Raw genomic sequence first — 25,599 nt, forward strand, 5'->3', positions numbered from 1 at the left:
GTCCTATAAAATGTAGAAACAGTCGGAAGCTGGAGATCTTTGTAAAGATCTCCTCTTCCTTGGTGCTCCCCATTTAGTTAAAAACCTGGCATGTAATACCACATTTCTCCTCCAGTGGCCGCTGTAGGGAATTGAGAAGCTGCACCTCCATCAATCAGTTGATTATAGGGACGGATTCATTATGAGAAGGCTTTTGGCAAAATAGACTAATCTTTTAAGTGTTATCAAATATTTATTAGCAAGATAAAAAAACTCAAAATCTGATATTTTCTCATTCTAATCCATTCAAGTGATAATTTACAGAAAAACAGTGGAACATCATCGCTAAACATGGGGCGAACATCTGCAGTGCTGCTGGCATCCCTGAGTGAGTTACATGCGTTATATATCTGTACATTGTATTATACTATAGATATATTCATATATATTAGAAGGGAGTATAATGTTTATCTAGTTGGACTGCAAACATCATGACATCCCATTTTCCTTGGCTCTTTTTATTGTATATTTTGCAGTAGAAATATTATTATTATTTATCGTATTAATATTTGTATTTATTTAATTATATATGTTATTATTGTTATTTATCATAGTATTATTCGTATATATTTAATTATTTGTATTTTTCTTATTTATCGTATTATTGTTTATTTATTTTATTATTTATATTATTATTATTTCTTTTTATTTATTATTATTTTGCAGCTCTGCTCTTCATAGCAATCATTATTCCATCAGCAGCCAGTAAGTATTTGATATTCTCTATGTTATATATGATGTCCTACTTGTATCATGATGATTATTATTGTAAGGATTTGATTTTAGCTAATTTTCCCGGGATCTTCCCGTGGGCCACAGTGATAGCTCGTGCTTAGAGCTGTTGTCACATCCCTTCCCCCACTTGTACTCTTCTTTTGTAGGAAGGATTTACATAAATCTCTTATCTAAAAGTGGAATCTGGAAATGGAACACTGAAGAGAAAACTGATACATTGTGTCACATCCATTATACAGGCTTTCTTTGTTTTCTGTGCCAGGCCATTAGGTGGCATAACACATTGTATCAGTTTTGTCCACATTTGGAGACAGTATATACTATATTTTTTTACATGAAAATAATTTTTGCAATCGGGTTTTATTAAATTTTTTGAGACGTTTTGCTTTTACAGGCTCTCTGATTCATGCACACTCAATTTTTGATTTGGTCTGTGATCATAGATCAGCTGAGAGAAGCTAATAAAAGACATAAAAGAGATACAAACTCCCGGTCAGAATGTCACCCTGAGCTCACTGATGAATTCTCAGTTAACTCTTTTCCTTCTGCAGACCTGATCCAGAGCACGTCTTCTTTATTCACAGACCCCCAAATATTTATGTGACAATGTTTATTATTGACAAAGAAAAGACAAAACAGAGATGAAGGCTGCTCCTCACACATATTAGGCTATGTGCACACGTAGGAAATGTGGTGCAGAATTTTCTGCATGACCTGGCAGAATCCGCAGGTGCGTTTTTTATGCGTTTTTTAGGGTATGTGTCCACGTTCAGGATTGCTTCAGGATTTGGTCAGGCTTTTATGCAGGTAAAATCCTGACCAAATCTGCACCTAAGGTCACTGGCAGGTCACCTGCGCTGTCCTTGCGTATTTTATGCAATGCAAGGACATGCTGCGTTCTAAAAAAACACGCCGCATGTGCGTTTTCGCGGCAATGCCGCATGCGTTTTTTCCTGCATAGAGGAGACGGGATTTAATGAAATCCCCTCCACTATGCTGTAACATCTGGACGCTGCGTTTTTGATGCTGTGCGTTTGATCATTAGATATGACACCCATCATCTTCGCATCGGCCTCCTGATGAGCCTTAATGGGTGAAACGCGTCGAGGCAGTTATTAGGAATGGCGTATGGGGAACTACCGCAGATATATCTCGAGATGAGTATGACTGTATCCCGCACATGTTGACTTGTATGCAAGGTATCTGTGTATTAGCACCTGATTGATATGCAGAGGATCAAAATAATGATGCATATATTTAGCCAAATGTAAGAGTTATCCTCACTGCATATATCTATGTGGAATGTACAGGCTATATGGTGATCCTTGCTCTATTATAAGAGTGATACCCAAATCACTCAGGTTGGAACAGCAGTCTTCTCCTATACTGCGGGATCATCTGCTATCTATATGCGCCTTGTGTTCATACATTGCTTTTAATTGTTTTGATATGGGGACCTAGCTTTTCCCTAGCAAAGGCAGCCCTCTGTTTAGTGGTAGAGGACCCTTTAGTTTGTGGGTAGAGGCTCTCACTAGTGGCGATAGGGTGCATCAGGGCCTTCAGGGTCAGCCACCGTGGAGCGGGGGCGCCACAACGTTCCCCCCTGGGGCGTCTACCTCCGCAGCTAGGTAGGGGACAATATAGACGCTGTTGCTAGGGGTGTCTAGGGTTCCCCTTTAGTTTTTGGGTATTATTTTTGGTTTGAGCACGAGTTTTGGGGTGTGTTTTTTGTTACTTTAGTTTGTCTTGGTTTTAATAATAAAACTAAACACCTGGAAACATCAACAAAAATTAGTTTAATATGGTGTAGGTCCACCTTTTGCGGCGATTACAGCCTCAATTCTCCGAGGTATGGATTGATACAAGGTGTGAATTGTTTCTAAAGGAATTTTGCCTATTCTGCAGTTAAAACACCCTCCAGTTCTTTGAGCGACGATGGCAGTGGAAATCAACGTCTAACTTGAATCTCTAAAATCGACCATAAATGCTCAATAATGTTGAGGTCTGGGGATTGTGGGGCCAGATGAGATGCTCAACTTCATTAGAATGTTCCTCGTGCTATGCTTTAACGATTTTAGCTGTATGAATTGGTGCATTATCATCCTGAAAGATGGCGTTCACCTCCGGGAACAGTGCTTGAACCATTGGATGCACTTGGTCGCCCAAAATGCCTAAATAATCTCGGCTGTTAATTCTTCCATGAAGGGAAATCATTGGCCCGGCGGATCTCCACAAAATAGCACCCCAGATCATCACAGAACCTCCACCATGTTTTATGGTTGGGAGAAGGCAGTCTGGATGGAATGCTTCTTTCGTCTGTCTCCAAACGTACACTCGGCCGGAGGTCGGAAATAGGGTAAACGATGATTCGTCTGAGAATATCACATGTTTCCACTGCTCGAGGGACCAATTCTGGAGGTTTCTACACCACTCTAAACGCTTGGAAACATTTGTCATTGAGAGCAGCGGTTTTCTAATTGCAGCTCTTCCGTGGAATCCAGATTTGTGCAGCTCCCGACAAACAGTTTTCGTGGAAACTGGGTTCTGTATGTGTTCATGGAGCTCAGCAATGATTTTTGGAGCCGTGATCTTGCGCACTCACAATTCGCTTTAGAGTCCGATGGTCTCTCTCAATCAACTCTGACTTTTGGCCGGACCTGTGCTTTGCTGCATACGTTTTTCCTTCTTTTAAACGCAGTCATTACTTTGGAGACAGTACCTCTTGACACGCCAAGCATTCGGGCACTTTCTGTTACACTAGCACCTGCCATACGAGCACCAACAATTTGGCCTCTTTGAAAATCCGAGAGGTCTGCCATTGGTATCAGGTTCTCATCAATGTTCTTACAATTATGCAAAACAAAGTTAATTTACATACACATATCACATAACACAAATAATCAACTACAAAACATTACCATATGTCACGGTTTGCATGTATATCACATGTTCGAAGATTATGATGCCAAAACGTTAGGTGTTTCCATTATTTTGTCCAACCCCTGTACTTTGTCTCATAGTGTAACATCTTTGTATGCCTTTTATAAACACTGCCTAATCTTTTATGGAGTAAAATATATAAAATACTAGCTTTGTTCTCCTGCTCTAAAACGTTAGTCTTCTGAAGTTAATTATGTCACTAATTTGGGTTGTCTCGAACCCCTCTCTGTGAGAAATCTGAGCTGGTGGCAGCGAAGTGTGTTCTGGGCTACAGGGCCGGCCTTTGCCCTGTGCGACCTGTGCGGCCGCACAGGGCGCCAAGGCTCGTTAGCATACAAGGGGCGCATTTATTGAGCTCAGCAGATTAATGTCACATTACATCAAAATCAGGGGTGGGATTCAGCCGGTACGACCCGGTACGGGGCAGCCGTTTTCTAAAATTTCCATCTGCCAGCGTTCCGGTTACCACGCCCCCGGTCATCGGGCCCCCCCTGGCAGTGGCGTAGGAAGGGGGCGGCACAATGCGGGGGGCGGCACAATGCGGGGGGGCGGGTCGCCGGCGGCGCAGAATTTACCTGGCTGTTCGCTTCTCGGCTTCAGAAAAATGGCCGCCGCGATCTCCATCTGCGCATGCGCGGCATCCCGCGGCCATTTTCCTGAAGCCCCGGGCAGCAGAGCACTCCACCTGCGCACGCGCGGCCTCAGGAAGATGGCCGCCCCCACCGATAAGCAGATAGAGCAGGATCGCGGTCAGGTAAGAAGAACTTGTTTTTTTTTTTTAATTATTATTGATAGCGGCGATCGGGAGGGGGGGGGCAGGGCAGAAAGCTGGACACAGGGAGGCAGAACGCTGGACACTGGGGCAGAAAGCTGGACACTGGGGCAGAAAGCTGGACACTGGGGCAGAAAGCTGGACACTGGGGCAGAAAGCTGGACACGGGGGCAGAACGCTGGACATTGGGGCAGAACGCTGGACACTGATGCAGAACGCTGGACACTGGGGCAGAACGCTGGACACGGGGGCAGAATGCTGGACACGGGGGCAGAAAGCTGGACACTGGGGCAGAAAGCTGGACACGGGGGCAGAAAGCTGGACACTGGGGCAGAAAGCTGGACACTGGGGCAGAAAGCTGGACACTGGGGCAGAAAGCTGGACACTGGGGCAGAAAGCTGGACACAGGGGCAGAACGCTGGACACAGGGGCAGAACGCTGGACATTGGGGCAGAACGCTGGACACTGATGCAGAACGCTGGACACTGGGGCAGAAAGCTGGACACTGGGGCAGAACGCTGGACACTGGGGCAGAAAGCTGGACACTGGGGCAGAAAGCTGGACACTGGGGCAGAAAGCTGGACACAGGGGGCAGAAAGCTGGACACAGGGGCAGAAAGCTGGACACTGGTGCAGAATGCTGGACACTGGTGCAGAATGCTGGACACTGGTGCAGAATGCTGGACACGGGCAGAATGCTTGACACAGGGGCAGAATGGAGACACGGGGCAGGATGACAGACATGGCGTCATGACTGGAGGCACTGGAGGCAGGATTGGAGACAGATGGGGCATGATGGATACGATGGAGACAGATGGGGCAGGATGGGAAGATCATATGGGGCAGGATAGATACTCATTAGGGCAGGATGGGAGAATATATGGCTGACGCCAGGAATGAGACACACGGGGGCCAGGATGGCGAATATTATTACCATAGGGGCTAATTAAGGGATATTATTACTGCAGTGATGTATTTATTTTATTTTTTGAGTATACTGTTTTAAATGGAGGGGCGGTCCTATTACTGTGTAGAGTGACACTATGTCGCCTTCTTCATGTGGTGTAATGTAGAAGTTGGGAAAATTAAGTAATGTGTTCTGCAAGTGGAACTCGAGATAACTGTGTTATTTCCTGCAGAGACGAGTCCTGGCTGGATGAAGTGATGGCGGTCTGTGCGGGATGAAAGATGAAGGACTTCACCTAGAGATGTCACTGGTGAGTCAGTGTGTTACCTATACACTGACACTATACACTGTATACTATATACTGAGGTCCTGTGTATGTCACCGGTGATCACTGTATTACCTATACACAGACGCTGCATACTAAGTACAGATCTCCTGTGTATAATGGCACTTATGGTGATAGTATTGTGGGTTTTTTTATTATTGATCAGTATTGTAGTATTCAGTCACTATGTGGTGGTAATATGTGGTCTGGTCATGATGTTGTGGTATTCGTTCCTTGTATTTGATATTATTCGATCACTGTGGTGGTAATATGTCATCTGGTCATGGTGTGGCGGTGTTTGGCCTTGCAGGCCGCCGCTCTGCACTCTGATTGGCTGTCAGCCCATATGGCTTTGGACCAAGCGTCATTTTTTCCTTTTGGTCCGCTTTAAAGCACTTTATAATTCCCGTTATTGCAATATTAGTGTTTCTTCAAGTGTTTTGCAGGGAAACACAAGTTTTCTAAGTAAACGTGTTGTTGTGAATATTAAAGAGTTATTGTTTTCTTTAAAAGTTTGGAGGGGGGGGGGGGGCGCCGTCCTGCAGTCTCGCACAGGGCGCCTTTTGGGCTAAGTCCGGCCCTGCTGGGCTAGGCAGGTGAGCTGGCAGTGACGGAATGGGGTTTTATAAGCTATTGTCTGTCTGCGGCCTGAGCATTTATAAATCCCTCGCTGCAGCATGCCTGCTAGCCAGTCCACAGTGAAGCAGCCCGTCCAGCGACTAATTCTCCCAGGTGAGTTCCCTGACGGACCGCAGGGTAAGGGGGGTGCCAGAGAGCTGCAAGTTCCAAACCGGAAATTGGAAAAGCGGGATATACATAAATCCCTGCAGTTTGTGATATTGTAGCAGCAGTGGGATAACTAAAATAAGCCCCTGTGGTAAATAGATAGGTCAATAGCCTTTGTGTTTTCATCACATTGTAGCAGTGGAGGGATAACTAAAGGTACCTTCACACGAAACGACTTTGTAACGATATCGCTAGCGATCCGTGACGTTGCAGCGTCCTCGCTAGCGATATCGTTTAGTTTGACACGCAGCAGCGATCAGGATCCTGCTGTGAGGTCGCTGGTCGCTGAATAAAGTCCAGAACTTTATTTGGTCGTCCGATCGCCGTGTATCGTTGTGTTTGACACCAAAAGCAACGATACCAGCGATATTTTATACTGGTAACCAGGGTAAACATCGGGTTACTAAGCGCAGGGCCGCGGTTAGTAACCCGATGTTTACCCTGGTTACCAGCGTAAAATGTAAAAAAAACAAACAGCACATACTTACATGCGTCCCCCGGCGTCCGCTTCCCACACTGACTGAGCGCCGCAAAGTGAAAGTGAAAGCACATCACAGCGGTGACGTCACCGCTGTGCCCTGCTACTGCCGGCGCTCACACAGTGCAGGAAGCGGACGCCGGGGGACGCATGTAAGTATGTACTGTTTGGTTTTTTTTACATTTGGTTTTTTTTACATTTTACGCTGGTAACCAGGGTAAACATCGGGTTACTAAGCGCGGCCCTGCGCTTAGCAACCCGATGTTTACCCTGGTTACCCGGGGACCTCGGCATCGTTGGTCGCTGGAGAGCGGTCTGTGTGACAGCTCTCCAGCGTCCAAACAGCGACGCTGCAGCGATCGGCATCGTTGTCGCTATCGCTGCAGCGTCGCTTCGTGTGAAGGTACCTTAAGATAAGCCCCCTGCACATGTGATAGCCGGGCGCTGGCCAAAGGTCACCCTGATCTGTGACATAGTGATGTTAGCAAGGTGTGAATCATGACACTCCATTGACGTGGGCGACTGCACTGCCATGTAACTCGTGGGAGCAGCAATGGCTTTGCTCTCTGCCTCTGATCTGTGTTCAGTCTCCACTATTAACGGTTCTATAGACCCATTAGGGAATTACAGAAGTATAACATACACCATAAAAAAGCAAACTTTATTAAATCTCATTAAAAACCGGGCATATAAATATCAACCCATGTGAGAAAAAATTTGTCACACCCCTATAGATACACGTCCGCTCAGACTGATGGGTCATGTTGATCTAAATAATTACCAGGTGAAATCCAAAGCTACTCACCCTATAAGCCTCCTAGCCTCGGACTGCGGAGGGTGGCACCCCCACTTCACGGCAGCTGTCCCTACAAGACCCTAGAAGTCCCTTATTAATGATAACATAAATCAAGTACAAGCTATAGAGTGTGACTATTTTGTTCTCACTTGGGTCGATATATATATGCCGGGTTTTTAATGAGATTTAATAAAGTTTTATATTTTAGGGTGTATGTGATACTTCTGTGTACAGTCTCACACAGACCTGGATTACACAGTTTTGCTGCTTGCAGAACAAAATACTGACACACCGAACCTTTACCTGAAAGTTTAAATAAGAATGGTGGACATAGGACACTCCCAAGACCCGGAGAGGAGGGAGAGATCTGCAGCACCCCAGAGTCCTGGTTGTTGCAGTACTGTGGCTCCGCCACTATGGGGAGCTATGGTACGTCTGATTGCACTAAGGAGTTTCTCTGATCAGGTACACTCACACCAGACTTCACACTCCGGCCACCAGGGGGGGTGGTCCTATCTAGTAGGCCACTCCTCACAACTCTGGTAAAACTGGGGGTTGGACAGGAAGACAGGGAGAAGTAGCTGGCAAGAGCTAGTGAGAGGACCTGTCAGGGATGGGATCCTGGCAGACTCCTCAGAGCAGAACTAACCAGTAAACAACGGGAATACAGAAAAGGAGAAATACCAGGAGGGGTCTTGCTGTTAGACCGAGGCAACATCCTTCTGAGGCGCAAACAGTCGGTGGCCGGAACGCCGAGCAAGTAAGAGACTTTAAGTACATTGCAAACCACGGCAGGACAGCTAACTACAGGTTGGCTGTCTCACTTAACACCTAAGCAGACAACGGAGGCAGCTGTGGGAGAGGGGCGACTCTAGAGTCCCGGAAGAACTCCAGGCCTACCCCGTCATACGGGGGCGTCCTACCATATCACCTGGAGGACGGAGAAAGAACAGTAGAGACAGAAAGAAACAGTTGTGAGGACTATCCCGGGAGCTCAGCAGGGAAGAGCTACAACACACAGCGCTAGAAGGTAGATACTGATTCCCACCTGTAAAGAGAGCTCCTGATGTGTCGTTGGACCGGCCGGTCTCTGAAAACCCAGTTAACAGCGCTCTGGACTGAGGTCTCCAACACCTTCAGTAAAGAGGTAAAGAGACTGCAACCTGGTGTCCTCGTTATTTACCGCGACCTGTACCCCACAACTGCACCGTTACAACATCACTTATTCTACCGGACGTCCCCCACTGACAGACAGGGCCACGGACCGGGTCTAGCCACCGTGACAACCCCAGGACTGTGACCCAGAGGCCCGGCTCCGGGTACCCCTAGGCCCTGCGGCGGTGTGGGGGCGCTCCAACTTGGCGTCACGAACAGGATTTACTTAAGCCTGAAGAATCAGGTCATGTGTGCCTTGGAACTGTGATTTATCGTGCTTGGACTGTACTTTATTGAGAGAACTGTGTGCTACTGCTTGCCGCGGAAAGTTACCGCCAAAATTCGCCATTGCCGCGCACGGAGGGAGGAGCCTTAGCTACGTGGGCGGGATCAGCCAAAAGAAGCGCGGAACGGAAAGCGCGGTGAGACGCCAATCCCGGAAGAGGAACTCCGACCTCCAGCAGGTTAGTGGAAGGAAGGGACGGCCATGTCCGAGTCGGGAGGAGAGGAGGTGGCGGTCGCAGCCGCGGACGCAGGGGCAGCTCCGGTCCCCGCAGCGGGCGAAGCCGCGGCCCTAATACCACCACTGGCTGCCGCAGAACCCGCTGCCCCCATCAGCCAGTCGGACACTGCCGCTAATGCGAAAGCCATAATGCCCTTCTCCATGCCCTACCTGCCCGGAGCGGCCTGGCTCCCACGATACTCTGGGGAGGCGCACACGTTCACTGACTTTAAAGAAGGGCTCTGCAGCCTGCTCGAGTTCTATCCCCTAACCGAGCCTCAGAAGGTCCATATGATAACCGGCCAACTCTTTGGGGCGGCTCTGAGAGAAGTGAAATCCTGGCCCGCTGAGGATAAAGGAACTGCACAACAGATTTTTGCCAAGCTTAAAGCCACCTTTGATACTCGCACTGCCACAGAGATTAAACTGACTTTCTATGGATGCAAACAGAGGTCGCAGGATAGCTTACGGGACTATGCCCTTAATCTCCAGGAAGCGATGCGGGCCATTAAGCAGAGTGACCCCGGCAGCATGCAGGATGAGGATAAAATCCTGAAGGAGCGGTTCATTGAGGGGCTCCTGTGCAGTCACCAGCGGGGCCAATTGCACTTCCTGGCCATGCAAAATCCAGACTTGACTTTTGCGCAGTTTAAAGATAAAGCTATCCAGGCATTGCAGGAGCGACAGCCCAGCCGCGCAGTACCACCCAGGCGCCCCGCTCTCACCTACCACCAGGAGGTGGCATCGGATACCCCAGTTGCCGCGGAGGCCGACGCCCAGAGCTTCGAGGACGACTCCCCTGCAGGACTCCGTCTCCAGATGCAAGAGCTAACCAAGAGCGTTGCTGCCCTGGCCCGGACGGTGCAGTCCCTACAGGAGGCCCCCAAAGAGAAGATCCAGTTGGCTTCCAGCCCGGAGGATGTCCCTTGGATGCGACGGAGGAGGACTCCGCCGACCAGGAGCCGGCCCGACGATCGCTTCCACCAGGATGGACGACCCATCTGCCGCCGCTGTCATCAGGTGGGCCATCTTGCAAGGTACTGTCCTTTAAACGAGCAACCCCTGGGGCAAAGGGCCAACCCCCAGGAGTAGGACGGTCAGGCCCGCAGCATTGGAGAACCAAGTATATTGGAGGACGACCAGTTCTCCCTGTAGTGATTGATGGAATCCCCTTGAATGCTTTGCTGGACACCGGTTCTCAGGTGACGACTATACCTTACGTGCTCTACAAACGGTATTGGGAGGACGCTGATATTACTCGTGGCCCTGACGATGATTTCACCATAATCGCCAGTAATGGTCAGCCGTTGCCACAAGTGGGGTATAAGGAGGTCACCATCAAAGTGGGGCGGGTGGAATTGAAAGCCCAAGGGATTGTGATTGTAGATATTGATCGTCGAGAATGTAATCCCATGATGACTCTTGGTACTAATGTTATAGAAAATTGTCTTGCAGAAGTGATTGTTTTGTTGCAACAGGTGGCAGAAACCGCTGGCCACAGTGAGCAACGTGCCCTGCAGAAGGAAATCAGAGCTCTGATGCAGAGACAGCAGGTAGAGCTGACTGGTGGTGAGATTGGTCGTGTCACTGTGAGTGATTCGAACCCCATCGCGATACCCCCCAAGAGTGAAATGTTAATATGGTGTCGAGCAGCCATAGGCCTCAGGGGTAAGGACTACCAGGCCTTGGTAGAACCCGTATATTCTGACAATAGGCCTACTGTTCTGACAGCCCGGGGGGTGGTCGACGTCCGACAGGGGAGAGTGCCCGTACGTGTCCTCAATTGTGGGGAGGAAGAGGTCCACCTAGCCAAGTATACCACGCTCGCCAAACTGTTCACTGTCAAAGGGATTAAACATCACATCCCCACGGGAGATCACCGACCCATAAAAGAGAGATATCGCCCTGTACCCCCAGCTCATTACCAGTGTGCCAAGGACATGTTACGGGAAATGAAGGAGGCTGGGGTGGTGAGAGACAGCTGTAGCCCCTGGGCAGCTCCGTTAGTCCTTGTTAAAAAGAAAGATGGTACAATGAGGATGTGTGTTGATTACAGGCAGTTGAATCGCATTACACATAAGGACGCATACCCACTGCCCAGGATAGAGGAGTCTCTGGCTGCCTTAAAATCTGCTAACTACTTCTCTACCTTAGATCTCACCAGTGGGTACTGGCAGGTTCCTGTAGCGGAGGCGGACAAAGAGAAGACGGCCTTCACGACGCCAATGGGCCTCTGTGAGTTCAACTACATGCCCTTCGGATTGTGCAATGCTCCCGGAACGTTCCAGAGGATGATGGAGAGCTGCCTGGGACACCTGAACTTTGAAACCGTGCTGCTATATCTGGATGACGTCATAGTCTTCTCTAAAACCTACGAAGACCATCTGAAGCACCTGGCCGAGGTGTTTGAAGCCTTGTCCAACTTCGGCCTGAAAGTGAAACCGTCCAAGTGTCATCTGCTGAAACCTAAAGTGCAGTACCTGGGCCATGTGGTGAGCGCTGAAGGAGTGGCCCCAGACCCCGACAAGGTCACAGTGATCAAGGACTGGCCAAAGCCCAGTGACCTCCATGAAGTCCGGCAGTTCCTCGGGCTGGTAGGCTATTACCGGAGGTTCATTAAAGACTTCACCAAAAAGGCCGCACCCTTGCAAAACCTGTTGGTGGGCCAACCAAAGAAGACCAGGGGAAAGAACACCCCCTTTGACTGGAACGGGGAGCTGGAGGAATCCTTCACCTGCTTGAAGTCGGCGCTGACGGGGGAAGAGGTACTGGCTTACCCCGAATACGACCAACCGTTTGTGCTGTACACAGATGCCAGTAATGTGGGATTAGGAGCCGTGCTGTCTCAAGTCCAGAAAGGCAAGGAAAGAGTGATCGCTTACGCCAGCAGGAAACTCCGTCCCACGGAAAGGAACCCTGACAACTACAGTTCCTTCAAACTGGAATTCCTTGCCCTTGTCTGGGCAGTGACAGAGAGGTTTAAGCACTACCTGGCCTCTGCGAAATTCACCGTTTTCACGGACAACAATCCGCTAACGCATCTGGATACTGCCAAACTCGGGGCTTTGGAACAGCGGTGGATGGCCTGGCTGTCCAACTATGATTTCACCATCAAATATCGGGCAGGGCACCAGAATGCCAATGCCGATGCTCTGTCCCGAATGCCCAATTTACCAGAAGTGGGAGAAGACCCGGAGGCACTTGAAGAGGTGGAGCTGCCTGCCTTCCATCGCCCCAAAGCCACTCAGAACTCTCACCATGTGAAGAACAGGCACAAGAACCAACCGGATGCCACGCTGAATCCCCTGCCCCACCACGGATGGGCAGAAACCCAGGATAGTGACCCCGCGGTCCGTCAGGTGAAGGAACTCTTGACGCAGGCTGGCTTGCACCCTGGCCCAGATGATCCACAAGAGACCCAACAGCTGTGGAAGGGGAGAAGCAAACTGTTTATCCATGATGGCAAGTTGTGCAGGAGGAGCATCGACCCACGTACTCATGAATTGGTGTGGCAGATAGTGGTGCCAAGGCGAGATGCGCCCATGGTTCTGGGAGCCTACCATGATGGAGCCGGACACTTCGGATGGAAGAAGCTGGAAAAGCTGCTCCGAGGGAGGTTCTATTGGATTGGCATGAAGAGAACCATTGAGAAGTGGTGTCGGGAGTGTGGTCCATGTAGTCTGCGCAGGAAGGACCGTGACAGTCAACGGGCCCCCCTGCGGCCTATCATCACCAAACGGCCGCTCGAACTGGTCGTGCTGGATCATGTGAAGCTGACACCTAGCCGGTCGGGCTATATCTACGCCCTTACCATCGTGGACCACTACTCCAGGTTTTTGGTGGTTGTGCCTGTCAAGGATCTAACAGCTAGGACTGCCGCCAGGGCCTTCCAGCAGCACTTTTGTAGGCCCCATGGCTACCCAGAGAAAGTACTGACCAATCAGGGGCCTGCATTCGAAGCGGAAGTGTTCCAAGAATTCTGCCAGTTGTACGGGTGTAAGAAGATCAGAACTACACCGTACCACCCTCAAACCAACGGGATGTGCGAGAAGATGAACCAGGTGGTAATTGATTTATTGAAGACCTTACCGGTGGAGGAACGGAACCTGTGGCCGACAAAGTTGCCTGACTTAGTGGATATGTACAATCACATCCCCGTAAGTTCCACCAACTGTACTCCAGCGTACCTGATGCGAGGAAGATCTAGTCGGTTACCCGTTGATTTGGACATGGGGGTCCTAGTACCCGAAGATACCTCGCCGGATGCAGATTGGGATGCAGAAAGGCAGCGAAGGTACCGCGAAATACAGGAGTGTGTAGAGAGAAGTCTCGCCCAGGCCAGGCAGAAACAAGAAAGGGACTACAATCAACACGCTCCTGCGACTCCCCTGTCACCTGGTGAGCAAGTGCTTAAACGGAAGAGGAGGTTACACAAGCTCGATGACCAATGGGAAGCGGAACCGTATACCATCTTGCCATCCGACTTCGACAACACTAAGGTCTGTCTCATCAGCAAGGACAGAGGGGAGACCTCGGCAGCGGTATCCAGGGATCACCTTAAGGTCTGCCCCGATAAGTTGAAAGAGAGGGGCACGGCCCCAGAAATCTCCCCGCCGGTAGAAAAGGAGAAGGTGTTCCATACCGTCCTTGGTGACTTTCCCCAGTCCTGGACTCAGATAAACCAAGCCCTCGTGGTACCTGTCCTAACGTTTCCACAGCCGGACCCGCCAGAAACGATGGAGGTACCAGATCATCCGGCCCCACTACCTCAACAAGCCTTACCTGATGAAGCCATGCCAACCGTTGAACCGGCAAATCCTCCCTCTGCTATCGGTGAATCTGCTGTACCCACTGTTGATAGCAGCAGCTCTGAGAGCCCTAACCTGCCAGTGCTACCCCGACTCACTAGAAGTGTAGCTAGAAGACAGTGCACTACACCAGCGGTAGCAAGCATAGCGGGCCCTGTTAGGCCGATAGCAACCCCTGCGCTGCGAAGGTCCACACGCAGCACTCAAAATCAAACTCCCCTCCGCTACAAACCTTGGAGGTATTAATAAGGGCTGCTATTTAATTGAAAATGTTTGTATATATATCTTTTTGTTACAGGTTTTTAAATGGACAATAGAGTAATGGACGGTGAATTGCTCAAAAACTTTCAAAAAGGGGGCCCCTTTGTTTACCCGGGGTCCCCGCTGTTTCAACCACTGAACTGAGAGTCATAAACTGTGCATGACCTAACTTTTGCAACGTTCAAGAATCCTCACCTCCTGTAAAGGGAAGCATTGTTATGTTCAATTGTTATGCTATTTCAAAAATTTGTGTGTTTTCTGTTAACATGTATTATTGTTCTTGTTTTCCCAGTCCCGGAGTACTGGATTTAACCGGGGGGGAGTGCAGCACCCCAGAGTCCTGGTTGTTGCAGTACTGCGGCTCCGCCACTATGGGGAGCTATGGTACGTCTGATTGCACTAAGGAGTTTCTCTGATCAGGTACACTCACACCAGACTTCACACTCCGGCCACCAGGGGGGGTGGTCCTATCTAGTAGGCCACTCCTCACAACTCTGGTAAAACTGGGGGTTGGACAGGAAGACAGGGAGAAGTAGCTGGGAAGAGCTAGTGAGAGGACCTGTCAGGGATGGGATCCTGGCAGACTCCTCAGAGCAGAACTAACCAGTAAACAACGGGAATACAGAAAAGGAGAAATACCAGGAGGGGTCTTGCTGTTAGACCGAGGCAACATCCTTCTGAGGCGCAAACAGTCGGTGGCCGGAACGCCGAGCAAGTAAGAGACTTTAAGTACATTGCAAACCACGGCAGGACAGCTAACTACAGGTTGGCTGTCTCACTTAACACCTAAGCAGACAACGGAGGCAGCTGTGGGAGAGGGGCGACTCTAGAGTCCCGGAAGAACTCCAGGCCTACCCCATCATACGGGGGCGTCCTACCATATCACCTGGAGGACGGAGAAAGAACAGTAGAGACAGAAAGAAACAGTTGTGAGGACTATCCCGGGAGCTCAGCAGGGAAGAACTACAACACACAGCGCTAGAAGGTAGATACTGATTCCCACCTGTAAAGAGAGCTCCTGATGTGTCGTTGGACCGGCCGGTCTCTGAAAACCCAGTTAACAGCGCTCTGGACTGAGGTCTCCAACACCTTCAGTAAAGAGGTAAAGAGACTGCAACCTGGTGTCCTCGTTATTTACCGCGACCTGCACCCCACAACTGCACCGTTACAACATCACTTATTCTACTGGACGTCCCCCACTGACAGACAGGGCCACGGACCGGGTCTAGCCACCGTGACAACCCCAGGACTGTGACCCAGAGGCCCGGCTCCGGGTACCCCTAGGCCCTGCGGCGGTGTGGGGGCGCTCCAGATCCATCCCACTACCATCCTACAGATCTCTCCAAAAATAAAAGCCCATGTCAAATGTGAGGATCTGACGTTGTGGGTGGTAATAATCACCTAGGCAGGTTAACGATGCAAGTATTTTTTATTCCTTACGTCCATGGTTTTACAGTAAATCCACGTAGATAGCCAAAATATTTTGTCTCCAGTCAGATCCAATTTTGTCTCCAGTTACTGATCCTGAGGTACATCCTGTATTATACCCCAGAGCTGCACTCACTATTCTCCTGGTGCAGTCACTGTGTACATACATTACATTACTGATCATGAGTAACATCCTGCATTATACACCAGAGCTGCACTCACTATTCTGCTGGTGCAGTCACCAGGGGCAGACTGGGCCGGGTTGCAGGAATACATTTGCCCCCTGGGCCGGTGCCTGAGCAGCTGCACAGGGCCGCTGGAAGACCGGCAGCGATTTTACTACATAGCGCACCATCCCTCCAGCCAGCTCTTTAAATGGTCCTGTATGCGCGTGGAGCGCCCCCAAACGCAGGGCCGCGGGGTGCTCGGTACCGGGCCTCTCTGTCTCGGTTCTGGGGTTGTCACGGTGGCTAGAAAGGTGTAGGTGGTGGTGCGTGGTGCAGGTCGCGATGAATAACGAGGACACAGGGTTGCAGTCTCTTTACCTCTTTACTGAAGGCTTCAGGATCCTCAATCCAGAGCACTGCTAACCGAGCTAGCTGAGTCCGGCCGGTCCAATGGCACATCCAGAGTTCCCTTTGCAGGTGGAAATCGGTGCCTACCAACTAGCGCTTGTGTGTTGTAGTACTTCCCTGCTGAGCACCACGGGATAGTCCTCACAACTGTTGTGTCTGTTTCTGATGTTCCCTCACAACTGATTCTGATGTTCTTCTCCGTCCCCCAGATGATTTGGCTAGGACGCACCCGTATGACGGGTAGGCCTGGAGTTCTTCCGGGATCCTTGAGTCGCCGCTCTCCCACAATTGCCCCCTATGTCTGCTTAGGTGATTTAGGTGAGACAGCCCGCCTATAACTGACTGTCCTGCCGCTGTTTGAAGTAATGCTTGGAGCCCAATACTTCCTCGGCGTTCCGTCCACCGGCTACGCGCCTCAGTAGGGTGTTGCCTCGGTCTTACAGCACGACTCCTACTGGCTTTATCTCCTTTTTGCTTTGATCTCGTTTCTCACTCTTCACAATAAACCTCGCTTCTTGTCCTTTCTTGAGATACCGCGCCGCAATGTCGTGCAGGCGCGGTTCCTTAACGTTCTCTCTGGTTCGCTAGGTCTCTGCCAGGATCCTACCCCTGACAAGGGCCCCCCTGAGTCTCTCCCCGCAACACCCTCTGCCACAGGATGTTGCCTGGTCAATCCCCAGTCAGCTTCTTCCTAACTTCCTATCCAACCCCCAGTTTTACCAGATTATGAGGAGTGGCCTAATGCATAGTGCCCTTTGCTCCCTCTGAAGGCCAGACTGTGAAGTGCATTGGTGTCTGTGATACCTGGTCAGGTGAACTCCTTAAGTGCCATCAAACGTACCAGCACTCCCCTTAGCGGCGGAGCGCCAGTACTGCAACGACCAGGACTCTGGGGCGCTGCACTCCCCCCCGGTTAAATCCAGTACTCCCGGACTGGGAAGAAAACAACAATACATGTCAGCAAAAAGACATACACATTTTGAAATGCAATAAACAAGTAGTAAGTAACAATAACAGTGCTTCCCTTTATGGGAGTTGAGAGCTCTTGAACGTTACAAGCAAAACATGGTTAAATATTTTAAATAACGTACTATAAATAACTTCTATCACCCAGCCGGGTATTCTACTAAGTGCAAACTCTGAACAATAATTTAACTTTTCCTTTAAGGACGTATAAGCTGGATCCACTAAAGGCGTACTATAAAACTAACTTTTTCTTTAAGGGCGTATAAGCTAAACCCTCTAAAGACTTACTCATAAAACACTACAATACTAATCAACTTTTTCTTCATTTTTCCAACTTTACATTCGCAGGACCACCTGTCTATCTGCCCCAGGCCTACTGCCTCTCGCTTTTTTGCAGGACCGCCAAGTTTCTCGTCTGGGCCTACTGCCTCTCTTCTGCTATACAAAGTATAGAACTTATCAACCTTCTCTGAGCACAAAATCACTGAGCCATCTCTGTTTGGCTCCTAGGAGGACTCACCACCCAACCCCCACGGGTTCACTTCCTGTCCTCAATCTCTAGCAACATTATCAAACATTTTCTATAACTATCTAGTTAACTACATATAACTTTCTATGTAAAACATTATTACGATTCACTTTCTTTTAAGGCAACATTATACATTAAGTGCAATACATGAACATTCCCTTAAAGAGGGACTCAAGCTTTTTTGAGGTAGTGCAACTTCTCAAACTGCGAGTCTGTTTACAGCAGGAACCCCTGGACTGTTTCCAGGAACAGTTTCTTCGCAAAGTGTCTTTTTCTTGTAAAACCAGTAGAGGGCACCTTTAAGAAGGTGCGAACTATTTACAATGAGTTTGTAATCATGCATTGTTCATGATCCAGCAGTTCTTTGTAAACTTGTGCGAAAATAGACAAAAGACAAAAAGCAAAAACAAAAAGCAATAGGAATCCCGGGTAAACTAAGGGATCCCTTTAAGAATAAACCTGGTCAGGTTTTAGCAGAAAAACAGGAAGACAAACAGTTAACTATATACAGTTTCATTGTTTCAAGGTTTATTCTCATAATAGATTGCAAGGCATCAGTGGGTAACGAACACTTCCTGGGTGCCCATCCGATGCGGTGTCCGTGTCTGTGGTTCGGCTCTCAGGTGCGGCCAGATCACCTGGATTCTGGAGTTGAATGTCAACTTTGGTAGCAAGCTCAGTAGCAGCAGTAATGCACACCGTGGTAGTGATAGTAGAATCTGTCAAATCAGGGATAGTCATCATCGGGGCAGCAGGCGACACTACTGCAGGCCCACTCTTTTGCACATTCCGGGCGCACCATCCTTGCGTGCTCCGATGGCGAGTGTAGGTCACCTGGTCCCCTTTACATAGTAGTGGCTCGTCACATCTGTGGCGGAACGGGGCCCTCACGTTGTAAAGAAGATGTCAGTTGGCAGTCCTAGTTCCTGTATAGAGCCCCAACCCCGTTTCGGGTGAAAGGCCAGTACAGTCCCTTGCTTCACGAAATTCCTATTACCGCGTACGGTCTTTGGTGTCTGTACTTTCGGTATGTCACATTGTTCAGTCCCTTGTTGATCTTTCCAGTGTGAAATTAAGCAGTGTTTATATCGTTCCCAAGTGAGCGTGGCAAGACTAAGGCCCTCCCACCGGGTCCCATCCGGCCCGATACTTGGGGTATCCCACTGGAAGATTATCCCCTCAGCACTCACGACTAGGGTTGAGCGACTTTTCATTTTTTGAGATCGAGTCGGGTTTCACGAAACCCGACTTTCTCAAAAGTCGGGTCGAGTGAAATCGGCCGATCTTATTGAAAAGTCGGGGTCGGGGATCGGCCAAAACAGGAAACCCAATGCATTTCAATGGGGAAGCATACTTTTTTAATATTTGCTTCAGCGCGATAATGTTGAAAAGCCGGTAATTCAATTGCCGGCTTTTCATTTCTCCTGCCTAAACCCGACATGATATGAGACATGGTTTACATACAGTAAACCATCTCATATCCCCCTTTTTTTTGCATATTCCAAGTTAGTAGTGTGTATGTGCAAAATTTCGGCGCTGTAGCTATTAAATTTAAGGGTTAAATCGCGGAAAAAATTGGCGTGGGCTCCCGCGCAATTTTCTCCGCCAGAGTGGTGAAGCCAGTGACTGACGGCAGATATTAATAGCCAGGAGAGGGTGCATGGTTATTGCCCCCCCCCCCCCCCCCCCCGTGGCTAAAAACATCTGCCCCCAGCCACCCCAGAAAAGGCACATCTGGAAGATGCGCCTATTCTGGCACTTGGCCACTCTCTTCCCACTCCCCTGTAGCGGTGGGATATGGGGTAATGAAGGGTTAATGTCACCTTGCTATTGTAAGGTGACATTAAGCCAGATTATTAATGGAGAGGCGTCAATTATGACACCTATCCATTATTAATCCAATTGTTTGAAAGGGTTAAAAAACACACACACACATGATTAAAAAGTATTTTAATGAAATAAACACACACAATAAATATTTTATTGCTCTCTCAATCCATTTAAAGACCCTCGCTTGGAAAAATAATAAACCCACAATATACATACCTTCAGATGAACTGAGTCTGTCACGTCCCACGAGGTAATCCATCTGAAGGGGTTAAAATATTTTACAAGCAGGAGTCCTGCTAATGCAGCTGTGCTCGTGCTTGTAAGCCCCGGCGAATGAAGGAAATGTAGGTCAATGACCTGTAGTTACCTTCAGTCGCGGTGATGCGCCCCCTGGTGGAATTTTGTCTCCAGTTACTGATCCTGAGGTACATCCTGTATTATACCCCAGAGCTGCACTCACTATTCTCCTGGTGCAGTCACTGTGTACATACATTACATTACTGATCATGAGTAACATCCTGCATTATACCCCAGAGCTGCACTCACTATTCTGCTGGTGCAGTCACCAGGGGCAGACTGGGCCGGGTTGCAGGAATGCATTTGCCCCCTGGGCCGGTGCCTGAGCAGCTGCACAGGGCCGCTGGAAGACCGGCAGCGATTTTACTACATAGCGCACCATCCCTCCAGCCAGCCCTTTAAATGGTCCTGTATGCGCGTGGAGCGCCCCCAAACGCAGGGCCGCGGGGTGCTCGGTACCGGGCCTGTCTCGGTTCTGGGGTTGTCACGGTGGCTAGACCCGGTCCGTGACCCTGCTAAGGGGCGTCTAATGAAAGGTGTAGGTGGTGGTGCGTGGTGCAGGTCGCGATGAATAACGAGGACACAGGGTTGCAGTCTCTTTACCTCTTTACTGAAGGCTTCAGGATCCTCAATCCAGAGCACTGCTAACCGGGCTGGCTGAGTCCGGCCGGTCCAATGGCACATCCAGAGTTCCCTTTGCAGGTGGAAATCGGGGCCTACCAACTAGCGCTTGTGTGTTGTAGTACTTCCCTGCTGAGCACCACGGGATAGTCCTGACAACTGTTGTGTCTGTTTCTGATGTTCCCTCTCAACTGATTCTGATGTTCTTCTCCGTCCCCCAGATGATTTGGCTAGGACGCACCCGTATGACGGGTAGGCCTGGAGTTCTTTCGGGACCCTAGAGTTGCCCCTCTCCCACAATTGCCCCCTATGTCTGCTTAGGTGATTTAGGTGAGACAGCCCACCTATAACTGACTGTCCTGCTGCTGTTTGAAGTAATGCTTGGAGCCCAATACTTCCTCGGCATTCCGGCCTCCGGCTACGCGCCTCAGTAGGGTGTTGCCTCGGTCTTACAGCACGACTCCTACTGGCTTTATCTCCTTTTTGCTTTGATCTCGTTTCTCACTCTTCACAATAAACCTCGCTTCTTGTCCCTTCTTGAGATACCGCCGCAATGTCGTGCAGGCGCGGTTCCTTAACGTTCTGTCCTGTTCGCTAGGCCACTGCCAGAACCCCACCCCTGACAGGGGCCCCCCTGAGTCTCTCCCCGCAACACCCTCTGCCACAGGATGTTGCCTGGTCAATCCCCAGTCAGCTTCTTCCTAACTTCCTATCCAACCCCCAGTTTTACCAGATTGTGAGGAGTGGCCTAATGCATAGTGCCCTTTGCTCCCCCTGGAGGCCAGACTGTGAAGTGTATTGGTGTCTGTGATACCTGGTCAGGTGAACTCCTTAAGTGCCATCAGACGTACCAGCACTCCCCTTAGCAGCGGAGCGCCAGTACTGCAACGATCAGGACTCTGGGGCGCTGCACGCGCGTTCAGTTGCCCGCACTGACAAGGGCCGCAGCAGCCGGCATCAGTGCGGGTCACGGGAGCAATGAGCACGGCCGCGGTCCTTGTTCCTGTGTGTGCTGAGTGTGATCGTCTGCTGCTGCTGCCCTTGCCAGCGCGGGCAAGCAGGAAACCCCACGTGCACACGGAGATATTTGAAAAGCTGGCGCGCAATGCGCATAGGGCGCCTCCACCTGTGTTGTGTCTGACGCTGGTGCAGGCCGGCAGACTGCTCTCACCAGTGCTGCCTGGGATCCTCTTCACCGCCAATGCTGGGACCCGACCCACCTCAGCCCTTCATCCTCCCGACCTCCCCCCCCATCTCAGGGACCTGGGTAAGTCCCAATATGATTTTTTTTAAATGTGTATACACAGCAGTTGCACCTATATAATGTGTAAAGACTGCTATACATGCATTATATAGGTGATGCTGCTGTATATAATCACTGTATCACCTATACAATGTATATATAGCAGTCTATATACATTCTATAGGGAATGCTGCTACTGATGTATATAGATTATATAGGTGACACTGCGGTGTGTGTGTGTGTGTGTGTATATATATTTATATACACACACCCGTACATATATACACAGCAGTATCACCTATATAACGTATATACGCATCAGTAGCAGTATTCACTATATAATGTATATAGACTGCTATATATACATTGTATAGGTGATACAGTGATTATATACAGCAGTATCACCTATAAAATGTGTATATATATAGCAGTCTATATACATTATATAGGAAATACTGCTACTGATGTGATATGATATATTTGTTATATAGGCGATACTAGTGCGTGTGTGTGTGTGTGTGTGTGTATATATATATATATATATATATATATATATACACACACACACACGTACACAGCAGTAGTAATATTGCCTATAGAATGTATATAGACTGCTGTATATACAATATATAAGTGATACTGGCTGCTTCTGTATATAATGATAGTTTCACCTATATAATGTATATACAGCAGTCTATATACATTCTATAGGCAATACTGCTACTGATGTGTATATTCGTTATAGGTAACACTGCGGTGTATGTGTATGTATATATATACATACACACACATATACCCAGCAGTATCACTTATATATAATGTATATACAGTAGCAGTATTTCCTATAGAATGTATATAGACTGCTGTATATACATTATATAGGTGATACTTTCATTATATACAGTAGTAGCAGTATCTCCTATATAACGTGTATCCAACATTTGCAGTGTCATCTGTGTAATGTATAGACTACTTCATATTCGTTATATAGGTGATACTGCTGTGTATAGTCGCGCTATCTATCTATCTATCTATTTATCTAATTGTCTAAGGGTCACTTCCGTCTGTTTGTCTGTCATGGAAATCCCGCGTCGCTGATTGGTCGCAGCCGGCCGCGACCAATCATCGACGGGCACAGTCCGGCCACGAATTCGCCCCTCCCTACTCTCCTCCGGTCAGTGCCTCCATTGCGGTTTAGCAGTCTGTTACCGCTGCTACTAACCCTGTGTGACCAACTTTTTACTAGATCTAATGTTAAAAATAATTTAAAAAAAATAAAAATCGTGCTATTCTCACCTTCCGGTGCCTTTCCAACTCCTCGCGAGACTGCTACATCATCACGTGTTATTGCCGCAATGCATTCTTGGGACCGGAGCGTCGCGATGAGCATCGGTAAAGGCCTGGGCTGGATCTGGGGGCCGCCGGAAGGTGAGTATATAACTATTTTTTATTTTAATTCTTTTTTTTTAACAGGAATATAGTGCCCACATTGCTATTTACTGCGTGGGCTGTGTTATATACTACGTGGACTGTGCTATATACTACGTCTCTGTGCTATATACTATGTCGGCTGTGCTATATACTACGAGGCTGTGCAATATACTACGTGGGCAGTGTTATATACTACGTGGGCTGTGCTATATACTGCATGGGCTGTGTTATATACTGCGTGGCCTGTGTTATATACTTCGTCTCTGTGCTATATACTTGAAGAAAAATTAGATCACTGCACTCATCCAATTAAAGTCAAATTTGTTGAAGTGAATATTTTTATTAAAGATGCAGAGATGAAGACGAAACAATAAGGCAAGTATATCAACGTTTCGGGCTTTCTGAGGGTCATATATATAGAAAGAGATACTACAGGGGGTAAAGATGGATTCACGTAACCTTAGTGGTTATTCGTATAGCGTCATGTGATAATAGGGTATATTATTATTACATCCAAAGAGTAGAAGAAGCCCTGTTTTTCCTCCTGTTCAAAGACAGTAGGGGAACAATATGAAATTTAGATATATATGTCATAATGATAATGTTAATAACCCAGGTGTTAGGGTTATCCAATAGAAATATATAGAAAACCCTTGTGGTCTGTGGGATTGGTGCACTAACTAATAGACAAGGTTTCAGACATATATGGAGGTATTTACCCAGATTGTAGATGCAGGGTCTTAATTCTCAATTGCAATAGTCCAGGACAGTATATACCTGGATTTAAGACACCTGTCCTATGTTAGACTGGCTGTAACACAAATATATATGTATTTATAGGATGTATATAACAACCTAATTGTTGGGTAGAGCAACATGTGGAAAGATATTTCTACCTTTTATAATTTCTTACATCATAAAATCCTGTGGGAGTTGGAAAAAAACAGGGGGGAGCTCAGTAGTGGAGGCAGGGAATTCCACGCCGTGTTAGTCCACCAGAGTAGGGTGGATATGCCTATTAGAATCTATGGATAAATATACATTACATATAGCAAATGGTCTATCCTCCTATTGGACTTACCTGTTCTGTGTCTGTGGCCTCACATCAATTGGTGGCGCAGTGTGGAGCGCAATCAGAAGTCATGGAGTCCGCATTGGTGGTCCAGTGGGGGCGCCAACACAAACTGTGTCCTGGCGGTGAGGGCGGCAGTGCCATGATTGCGAGGCGCCGCTCCATATAAAGCTCCGTATGGTCATAAGGCCGGAAATCATTAAGAACGCCGGCGCCTGCGCAGTGCGTGTGTGTCCGGCATATGCGCATTGAGGGGAAAAGCCGGCGCATGCGCAATGTCGAAATGGAGAGAGCAGGGGCCGGCGCCTGCGCAGTGCGTGTGTGTCCGGCATCTGCGCATTAAGGGGAAAAGCCGGCGCATGCGCGATGTCGAAATGGAGGGAACAGGAGCAGGCCAAGTGTAATGCAGTGGTGACAGTGTTTGCGCTTGCATGCTGGGGTTGCTACTGGCACTTGCGTGGTGCACAGTGAGAGGACAAGATCCGGTTAGAACCGTTTGTATGGGTGTAGGACCCTGACAGGATGTAGATATAGGAAAAAAGTATGTGGATGGTTGTACGTTTTGTAGTATACAGTGTTATAACGTGGTATGATATAAACATATAGGTGAAAAAATACAGATGAAACAAATTCCATATATGTATGTATGTACCGTAGTGTCTCTACTTCGAGGCTACCGGTTCCACTATCCTGTCTAAAATAAGGACCAAAATGGACTTTCTACACATCCCCAGCAAGGACATCAAGACAGGAGATTGGGAAAAGGAAAGAAAGAGACTTATTTCATTTGATTTACATTTCGCTACATTGGGTGAATACCACCGACAGGGTAAAATACCCCGCGGTTTACGCTGCAATCTGCGACCCACCCTTTTTGCTGACAACGAGAAATATTGTACCATGTTCCAAAAAATCCTGAATAAGTGTTCCTTCGACATTATCCTATTAACCATTGAATACCTCCAGGAGGCTATAAAGACTACCGAGGAAAAAATCATATCTATCGAGACCCAATTGACTACAACTCTAAGTAGTGCTGAATTCTCCACCATGAAGGCTAAAGTAGACTCCATACTATCTACCCATCAGAAAACTTTTGAAGAG

General features: G+C 48.5%; 1 protein-coding gene across 1 annotated transcript in view; it reads right to left on the minus strand.

The window, feature by feature from the left end:
* The window catches only part of LOC143770500 (uncharacterized), a 96,609-nt gene extending 71,936 nt beyond the window's left edge, over positions 1-24,673 (minus strand). The window contains exon 1 of the mRNA XM_077260172.1: positions 24,528-24,673. The gene's annotated coding sequence lies outside the window, so the exon portion shown is untranslated. The remainder of the gene's footprint in view (positions 1-24,527) is intronic.
* Positions 24,674-25,599: the final 926 nt, after the last annotated feature.

Source organism: Ranitomeya variabilis, chromosome 4, assembly GCF_051348905.1.
Source record: "Ranitomeya variabilis isolate aRanVar5 chromosome 4, aRanVar5.hap1, whole genome shotgun sequence".
NCBI lineage: Eukaryota > Metazoa > Chordata > Amphibia > Anura > Dendrobatidae > Ranitomeya > Ranitomeya variabilis.